Source organism: Doryrhamphus excisus, linkage group LG1 (genome assembly GCF_037039965.1).
Source record: "Doryrhamphus excisus strain RoL-2023G ecotype Guam linkage group LG1, RoL_Dexc_Guam_v1.1, whole genome shotgun sequence".
NCBI classification, from domain to species: Eukaryota; Metazoa; Chordata; class Actinopteri; order Syngnathiformes; family Syngnathidae; genus Doryrhamphus; species Doryrhamphus excisus.
Window position 1 is genome coordinate 9,289,215 of NC_136357.1, and position 10,020 is coordinate 9,299,234.

Consider the following 10,020-nt stretch of genomic DNA (forward strand, 5'->3'; position numbering starts at 1 on the left):
GCTTCAGGGTTGCTATGGTTTCCCTCGATTCCATTGCAGTGCTGATTGGCTGTTGAGGAATAGTGGTTGACACTGATCTGCGTGAATAAGGAGCCTACTGTGACCCTGGCAGACTGTACTGCATTCATATTTACTTTCAGCTGCTTTCTTTAGACGGCCTCTCAAAAGAAAACACTTAGTGGGCTCATTCATGCTCTGTGATGCGTTGTACATGCTGTGGTTGTCACTCGTTTCAGCGACTAACATTTATACTACTACACTCATCCCTCCCTTGCCATGTTACAGTTTGAATTTGGTGGAAGCAAATGTTAGGTATTTTTGTCAAAATTAAACATTTTCAAGCATAAAAATGGGTACAAAAATACAGTATAAGGCACTGAGAGGATGCATTCAAAGATATGCTAATATTATATAGTATTAGAATTGTATACACCACTCACTAGGTGTCAGTAATGTTATTGTAATGTTCGGTGAGACACACACACACACACCAGACTTGATTGGAGGAACAACAACGTCAGGTTTGGATGACGATGGGGTGTTATTTCATTTGTAATTATGTTTAAAACAGTATTTAGAAGGTCATAAAAAAGTATTCTATATTAAAACATTTGAATTATTAATAAGAAATCATCCTATGAATGGTATGAATGTGAGTGTGAATGGTTGTTTGTCTATATGTGCCCTGTGATTGGCTGGCGACCAGTCCAGGGTGTACCCCGCCTCTCGCCCGAAGTCAGCTGGCATAGACTCCAGCATACGGCCGCCACCCTGGTGAGGATGAGCGGTATAGAAAAACAATGGATGGATTTTCACTTCCATGGTTTCTGGGGTTTTCTTTTTTTGGTGCACTGCTACTTGAGAGACATAATGACATTCAAAAGGTTTATGGCTGAGCTGGTGCAACCTGCATTCTTCTGCTGTGTGTAGCGTGTATTCTTCTAATGGTGCACATTGTAACAAGTAGCAGAGCTGTAATGCAGGACACCATCAGTGTGTGAAGGTATTCTGCAATGCTGTGACTGGGGTGGGATGTTTGACATGATTCTGTTGTGTTGAAACCAATTACAGTATGTTATTGAAGTATATTAAATCATACTTCTAATTATGTGACTGAGGGATGCCATGTTGCAGATAAAAGCACCAACACTTGCAGTTCTGTGTAAAAGGTATGGGTAAATAAATGCTGAATCTCCGGCTCTGATGCAGCTATTCTTGCGGGATCTGAAAAAAAAAAAACACACAAGGGAGTTGTACATGACCTTCACAAAGTGGGAAAACAATAGTCGCTATACATTTTAAGGTCTACAAAATCCATTAATTCACATCGTCTGCACTTTGTTGTTTGCTTCCCTGTCCTTGTTGCTTTTAATGAAAACCAACACTCCCTGCAGATAGTTGAATAAGTCTCATGGACAGCAGATCATAACCTTGAAGCTTGTGAATATTTTTAATATTTAGCCATGGTGGATTTACTTGAGCAAACAAATTGGCACAGCAAATGGGAGCAGATGCAAGATGTGCAAGTGTTTTACTGAAAATATGATCACATCCCGGTAAAAGAAACAGGCAGAAACCACAGCAGACATGAGTCTAATAATAGCCTTCTTTTTAGGGCTTCTTAGCAGTTCAGCGAAATAAACAATGTTAATTGAGCTTTCGGTTTATTCAATTAAACTGTCAATAATCAAACAAACGATCAAATCATACTGCCAAAATGAAGCAATTAGCAATATCAGTATACTACATTACTTTTTGTTTTGTTTTGATTTTTTAGTTTAGTTTTTTTTTTTTTTCAGAGAGCCACTACAAACACTGAAGGAAGGCTGTACACTATACTGCACTACACTGCACAGCCAAGTCCCATTTGTTTACCACTTGCAAGGTACGCACAGGTTTTATGCTGCTTACTGGATAATGGATCATTTATTTACCACTATTTAATTCATTTAACACTAACAGATTTGTCCCAGCTAGTATTGTATTAAAATACAGTACATTTGCTACCCTGACTGTGCATTAGTGTGTCTACGGCATTATGTTGCCAGTTGTTTCAGCCTCTGCGCATTCGGGACCTTATCACTCCTGAACACTCTTTTGCAATCCTGTCAACTCCAATGAGCTAATTGCTTTAGCCTTCTGTTCTTTTCATATTTAAATTCTATTGAAGCTAGACCCCTTTTTGTATTGTGGCCCTCTCCACAATGCTACATATGATGTACTCTCAGGTTTGGTGGTCTTATCTATGTACTTTAGTCATTCTGATAAAGGTTCCAAATTATACAATATCTTCCAAATTTGGTTCCACACTATTGGACTGGAAGTGTGTTGCCCAAAATCTATCCTTGATGCTGGAATTCACACATAATGTTTCCCAGCATCTTTTCTGTGTCAACAGTTCTAGAAACACATCAGCAGTTTACTAGCATCCAGTGTATGCATTTTTTGGTCCTTCTTTGGCGACCTTCTTCATTTTTCTATGCTTTCACACCACCTTGCTTTTTTACTCTGTGAATTTCTCTGAGAATCCCCACTCTAGCTTCTCAGGGAGTGAAGATGGATAATACCATGAAAAGAGCTACAGTACAGTGCAGTGGAGAGGGATTTGGGAATACCAAGCTCAGGCGTCATTCATGTGCATCTGCACTGTATTATTATCCCACTGAAGCTCCATCTTTACACACCTAGGCGCTCTGGCGTCACCTGTGCAGCAGTAAGTAGACACCTACCTTTTAAGTAGGCTAGGCTGTTCATAGTGGAATGAGTTACTCAATGCACAAGAGCGATAAAAACTCCTGTATTGTCTGATATCATTGATAATGTGTCCTACAATATCATACATATGAGGGTTGGCACAAGAGTCACCAACTGTTGACTAGGCAAACATTAATTTGAACAGTGTCTACATCCACTCGTGTTTCTCAGTGCCCACAATCAGAACAAAGAAGCAGCTTGTCGCTGTGATCCGTGCATATTGGTCTTTGGCACCGTGAGCACAAGCTGCTGATTTTTTCGGTCTTACACAGACGGTGAGGATCTGACACCTCTTCATTTTGAGCATGCCCTCATGAGAGTGGAATTGGATTCGGGACAGGGTCACGCTTGCTGTTTCAACCAACACTTGATCATTTGCGCTCCCTCATTGGTGCAAGAACCAAAGTTTATCATTGTTGCTGATCAGTATGGGGAAACTTTTATTATTGTTATTATTATTATTATTATTATTATTATTATTATTATTATTATTATTATTATTATTATTATTATTATTATTATTATTATTATTATTATTATTATTATTATTATTATTATTATTATCAACAAACAGCTCTGGTGTATATATTACCTGGCTTTTACATACTTTTAACACTTGAGACAGGGGTCCACCACATTTTTTCTTGTAATTTGTTTTCTCGTTAGAATAGGATTTCCCTCCAATCTTCTTACTGAAGGGATAGGACAAATACATATGTGTGCTTATATGGTCTTTCATGTAAATGGTCTGTGGGGAACAGAATTCTTGCTCGGTGGTTGAGGATCTAACATTTATTTCCCTCAATCTGATACAAATTAATTCATAATTTTTCATATACTATTTGTGAGGCGGTAAAGTTAAATCAAGTAAGTACTTACCCCCACAAAATAATGTAACTATTCATTATTTTCAAAATACATTTACAACACTTTAGTCATATAGTCATAATCAAATAGACCGTATGTTAGTTATTTAAAGAGGTACTTTTTATAAAGACATAACTAACTTTACACTTAATAGCTGTTCGGTAGGTGCTTTTTGTCGATAGGATATAAAGAAGTGAAATATCCTGACTCACTTAACCGACTGTAATTTTCTCAAGCTTGTGCAACAGAGCAGGAGGAGTCTTTTGCGGGGAATAATGCGGTACAGAGTGTCACAGAGGCTAACTCTGTCGCTCATGCTCTCATCTGGCCAGGTTTCTCAAGGGACCAGCCGGCTCGGGCCTGTTTGAATTAGTCTGGAAAATCAGGCCAACGGTGCTACTTCAGAGACAAATTTATTCGGTGTGTGTGTGTGTATATATATATGTATATACGTATATTATGTGTGTACACACAGGATCTATCTATGCACACACACATATACGTATATATATGTGTGTTTATGTATGTGTATCTATGTACGCGCAGGTATGTATATTTATGTATGTGAATGTGTATATATGTACAGTGTGTATACACATATATCTACAGTATATTAATATATATAATGTATATATATATGTATGTATGTATATGTATGTATATATGTATGTATGTGTATATATATATATATATATATATATATATGTATATACATTATATATATATGTGTGTTAAACAGAATGCTGAATATACACAGAATGCTGTTAAAATTGTATGTGGGCTTGAGCAATATTCTCCAGAATCATCCAAATGGCAATTTATTACATGGTGAGACATGGAGGGACCCCCTGGGTAAGCAGACAGAGATAAGACTTTGCCATGGCAATATTGCTTGCGTGGTAGAGTATTTTTAGAAAAGGGAGATTATGTGTGTCTGTAAGGCGTCAACCTGAAGGCAGGTTTGCATGTTAAAAATAGAGCATATTTATGCTATTCTTTATAACAAATGTCAATATTGGCAAAGGCTTACTCATACACACACACACACACACACACCAAACACATGAGACATCAGCTTATCTTGAGCATTTGTGTAATAATGGACTACCACCCGCCCCCTCCTAACACACGCTCTCTCTTTCATCAGACAATGTACAGTATGAATCATACAATTCTGCTAAGAAAAATGAGAAACTGCTGTTATGTGTGTGAGAGACCAATGTGGAATCTTGTTAGTCAAGTAATTTCTTTTGTGAAAGTTGGTGGACTTTCCAGCTGTTCTAAAAAACTCATTAACTTGTTTTCCTCGCGCTAGAATGCACAGAAAAGGGAAATAAATATGTGCTTGTGTTTCACATAAGGATTGTGAATGTTGGGGGAAAAAAGTTCAGTTCCTCTTTAACATGAACTTTTATTCTCTGGTACCTTCTTGTTTGCGGGTTTATTTTACTGTCTAGTGTTCCCTCTCAGCTTTATAGGAGTCATGTTGAGTTATTGCTGATGAAAACTCTGAAACCTCGTCTTCAGTCACAGAGATAAAAAATGTAGGGTGCTTTCATTGTGAAGAGTTGCAAGTAAATTAAAGGTTTATGCTGCAGAACCAAAACAAATGAGATAACCCTACTCATTCTTTCATTGGGAAAATCTCAGCATTATCATCATCATTTCCTCGCGGGTTGGCATCCTCCACTGCCGTGCTGTCAAATACTGTTCATTTGGATAAAGAAATGGGGACTTTTCACCAGCATAAAATCAACAGTGAACAGAGGTGGATATTGAACCGAGCCTGAGCCAGAACTGCCCTGATAACTCATTATACAATATGATAACGTATTGGCTGGGCTCTGAGTTACACGCTGATTCACTAAGAGAATAGCAGACAAAGAGAGTGAATATTTATCCTGAATGAAAGTAGATTTTGTCCTGCAGTATGCCAAGCAATGTATTTAAAAAAACAATCACAATGTTAGATAAATGAGGTATCCACCCTTATTACATTACCCTACCTTGCACTTGATGGAGCCAGCCATGGGTACAGAGTGAAAAAAAGGTTCCCCTCACATTCTGTGTGGAAGTGGTACTTTATGGCTTGTTATTTGGGGGGCAGCATGGCTCAGCTGGTAGAGTGGTCATCTCCAAACCTGAAGATTGTGGGTTCGATCTTCTGCCCTGCTGTGATCATGTCAAATCATCCTTGGGCAACATACTGTGCCCCTCAGTTGCTCATGATGGCAGACGTAGGCAAATGTAAACAGTGTTTGAGTGCCTTGGAGGTGGAAAATTGTAATATAAGTGAAAGACCATTTATGATTTATTGTGTTCTTCTTCCCCATTTAGTTTGAAATCCTTTCCTCAGCATAAAAGAAATAAATTCAAGGCTAACTCACTCACTCACATTTCATTGTAAACTTCAGCAGCAGGTACAATCATCATTATACACACTGGCCCGGCTCACTTTCTGTTATGTGTCTTCCATAAACTGTTCCCCCTGCACCATGCAGAGTCTTACCTTTACATTACAATCCTATTGTAACAGACGCTACCTTTGTACTTTCTTGGATTCAATAGTGTTTCTCAGCTTCTAATCAAAATGCTGGCACTTACAAGTATCTTTGGTTCTATTTAAAAGAAAAACACACAGACCACTAAGTACTAAATATCAGTGTGCTTGGTAATGGGAAGGGTAATTTTCACGTCCAGAAGGAGTAGGAGGAAGCAGAGCTTATTCAATATTTTTGTTTCACATCAATTGCTAATATATTTATTCACTTCCTATTGAACATGTGCCCTTTACCAGTTCTGAAATAACATAAGAAAATTATATCAAAAAATGTAATACTTACATAGACCTCTAGGAAATGGAGAATAAGGAGTAACTGCAGTTGTTATACGATATACTGTAGCATTGTACGGGTATTTCCTTGTGGTTGTGGATTCCTCTTCCTTATACTTTATAAACATCAAACACTTGTACCGTTTCTTGAATGTGCATTGTTTGAGTTCTTTACTCAATCCATTCCATAATGTGATTCCACACATTGTTCATGCGTACGTTTAAGTGTAGGTTTATTTTTTTTCCCCCAAAATCATATTTGAACACCTCCTCAGCACAGTGTGCACCCTGCTTATTAGTAGGGAGAAAGGAGACATAAACTGAATTCATCATTCTGTAGGTGGTCTTTGAACTAAAAAAATTCTACGTGCGCATAATAAAGACTTAAGATTAAAGTATTCCCTAGTCGGAATCCTAACTCTAAAAAAAACACTATCCATTCTTCACAGAGACTGAGACACCAACATGCGGATGCTTCGTTTGGGCATATGGGGCATATGACAATTGAGATCCCACTCAAGACTACAGATAGACCATACATTTTAAGTTTTCTTTTTACTTGGACTTAGTTACCATAAATTTCGGATTGTATGCTTCTGCTTTTTTCCCGTGCTTTGAACCCTACGCCTTAAAAAATGATACTAATACCAATTTATGGCTAAAAGTACTACAGTTTCCATGGTGCTGGGAACACCAAGTGTAGGTCGGATTGCAAGGTTTATAGTGTGTCTTTGTGTTTAAATATCCCATTTTACAACGTAACTGCATAACTGTGGCTCAGTGGTTAACTTATTTTTACACTTGTATAACAGCTAAGGGTGTTCAAATATTACTTAAAAGATTCCTTGTACAGTTATTGGGTTTTATAATGGCAACAGTGTGATCCTGGATCGGATTCCTTATATTCTCATCCATGATTGTGTCCTACCTTAGTGCTTTCACTGTATGTTGCTGTTGATACGGCTTGATCTTATTTTAGTTTTTTTTCCCATTATTTGTCTCGCCCATCTGTGGGGACTTTGGACTGCTTACTTATAAGTAGGTTAGGTCTTTCAGTAGCATTACTCCTGCTCCAAACCAAACGGATCACTTTGTCCTCTCAATCCAATTTAGGAGCGTGATGCCCAACACCCCCTTGCAAATATAAATGTGTGTGTGTATGTATGTGTGTGTGCAATAAGTGTAAATTGGTATGTGGCCTCTGCCTACAGCTGGATGGTGGCTCCAGGCTAGCCTGAATTATGCACTGTATCCCACACACACTTTTACTCATTCAAACACACAAATGTGTTCCCTCTGCAGTCTGCACCGGGGTTAAAAAAAAGTGTTATTGATATCCCAAGTAAGCTGCTGGCCAAATTCAGGAAGTCTGTCGGCATTAGGGGATGAAGTCGGAACAAGCCCGCAGACGTCAGATGTTGCGGGTAGAACGCTACAACTCGCAGCAGAGCTCATCAGCTGAATAGATAAGTCTCCTCCTGAAGGCAACGTTGTTCACTTTGGACTCCAACAGAGCAAACACTGCTGATCAGCAGGAGGACACACACACATTAACACACACCAATTCCTTACGCACACACAAGTGTATCTGCCCTGAAACCACCCTTTCTCCCACCTTGTTCCCCTGTCGTTAATGGAGGGAGGAGTGGATGTTAATAGGCGGGAAAAGGTCAAGGTCAGCTACTCGCCTTTGGCAGAGAGACTGCAGCTGCTTAAATTTGTTCACGGGAGTCAAATATGGAAGATTTGGGGTGATGTGCAGAATATAGACAACAAGTACTGTAATGCACCATTAAATCAACCAATTAAACAATTATATTTCTCTTGCCAGAAGGACCTCTCTCAGGTCCAATATCAGCGACCTCTGACCTCACTTTGGTTTATTAAGTAGTCTTAATGCTTCTGAATGAATGGACACTCTAGAATCTTGTCGTGGACACCAACCATTCATGGCAGCATGCCCCAATACTTTTGTTTTTGTCTTGACGTAAAGTTAGACACCATTGGGAGTTTTCAAGTTTCGCCTCTGATGGAGTGTCTTACTCACCTGATCCTTTAATCAAAGCCTGCATCCATCTTATTAATGCCAGCTTATCTTCGAACTCCTACTTTTGTCGTTTCATCTTGCATTTTTGTTCCTCTCTCGTCGTGATGTTATAACGAGACAAAGCAGGGATAGAGGTTGGCGTGGGGAGGAGGCACACGTCAGACAGTTGCCTAACAAAGTATCAATCTGGGCTAAAATATTCAAGGCGGCACTCTTCTCTGTGACAGCACCAGGGGGCCCACAAGGCAGTAAAATGGCTGTTGCTGACAAACACGAACACTTCATTTACATGTGGCTCAGTTTCCGTTTTATTAATTCTCTGCTCTCACCTTCCACACTGCGTCTTTTTGTCTCACTGTAAATGATAGGGCTTTTGTTTTGATTGACAGGCAAGCCATGACTCCCCTCCCTCCCTGCTCTGTCTCACTGTCTCATATTCTGAGCTTCCCTCTGCTCTCATTCTGCCCGTCAGCATTATATAGCCTCATGAGGAGAGAGAGGAGAGGATGAGGAGTTGATGAGGAGAGGAGTCTAAAACGCCTCTGTAGCTGCTCTAACTTATGCATCTTTTTTTATGTTCTCTGGGTTGTAATAGGCTCTTCGGCAGTACTACGGATACACTGCTGACACCAGAAATGATAAGTATTTCATGTTTCTTTTTTTTTGGTCTTTTCTGGAGAGGCTGACAGTCATTGCCAAATGTTTGCTCACGTGTGAGCTTTACAGACATGGGTTATGCTGAAAATCAGAGCAGGGCTGTCTCATAGATGCCAAGAGATGCCAAGCGGAGAATCGAACCCAGGTCTTCTCGATCTCTTGACTATGTGGCCTACGTGCTAACACCTCGGGGCCCCTATAGAGCACTTCATATTCGAACTACACTTCCTGGCCACAAAAAAACAGATCACACACTAACATTTAATTCTCAGAATAGTCCAATGTTTTGCCCTTTGCCATTCCTCAACTCATTTGGCTGTGTGTTTTGGGTCATTGCCCTGCTGGATGACCCACGACCTGCGACTGAGACCAAGCTTTCTGACGCTTTGCAGCAGAATGCCTCCCTGATTGTAAACCAGGGTTGTCCACAGTGTGGCCTGCAACTTCTCATCAATCCATGTTAATTTAAGACTCAAAATAATGTACCGATTTAAGCTATGTCGATTAACGATCCGGTTAATAGTGGCCACTTCCGGTTCATGTCCGTCCATTTTTGAGATAACTACACTCACATCCGGTTTATGTCCTGGCCATTCTGAGTACAGATATAGATAATTTAGATTGATACAGATATAGATACCCTGCACACATTAAAGACACTCTGTGTTGGGTGCAGCAAACCAGCCATAGGTAGGTAGGTAGGTAGGCAGGCAGACAGAAATTGGCATTTCTTGCAGCTCTGCAAAAGTATCATAATAAACTTCATAAACAGATCACTTTAAATTCAATAATTCATAATACATAATATGTTAATTAGTGTTTTTCATCACTTCCCCTCCATTGTACTGATGTGACTGATTTG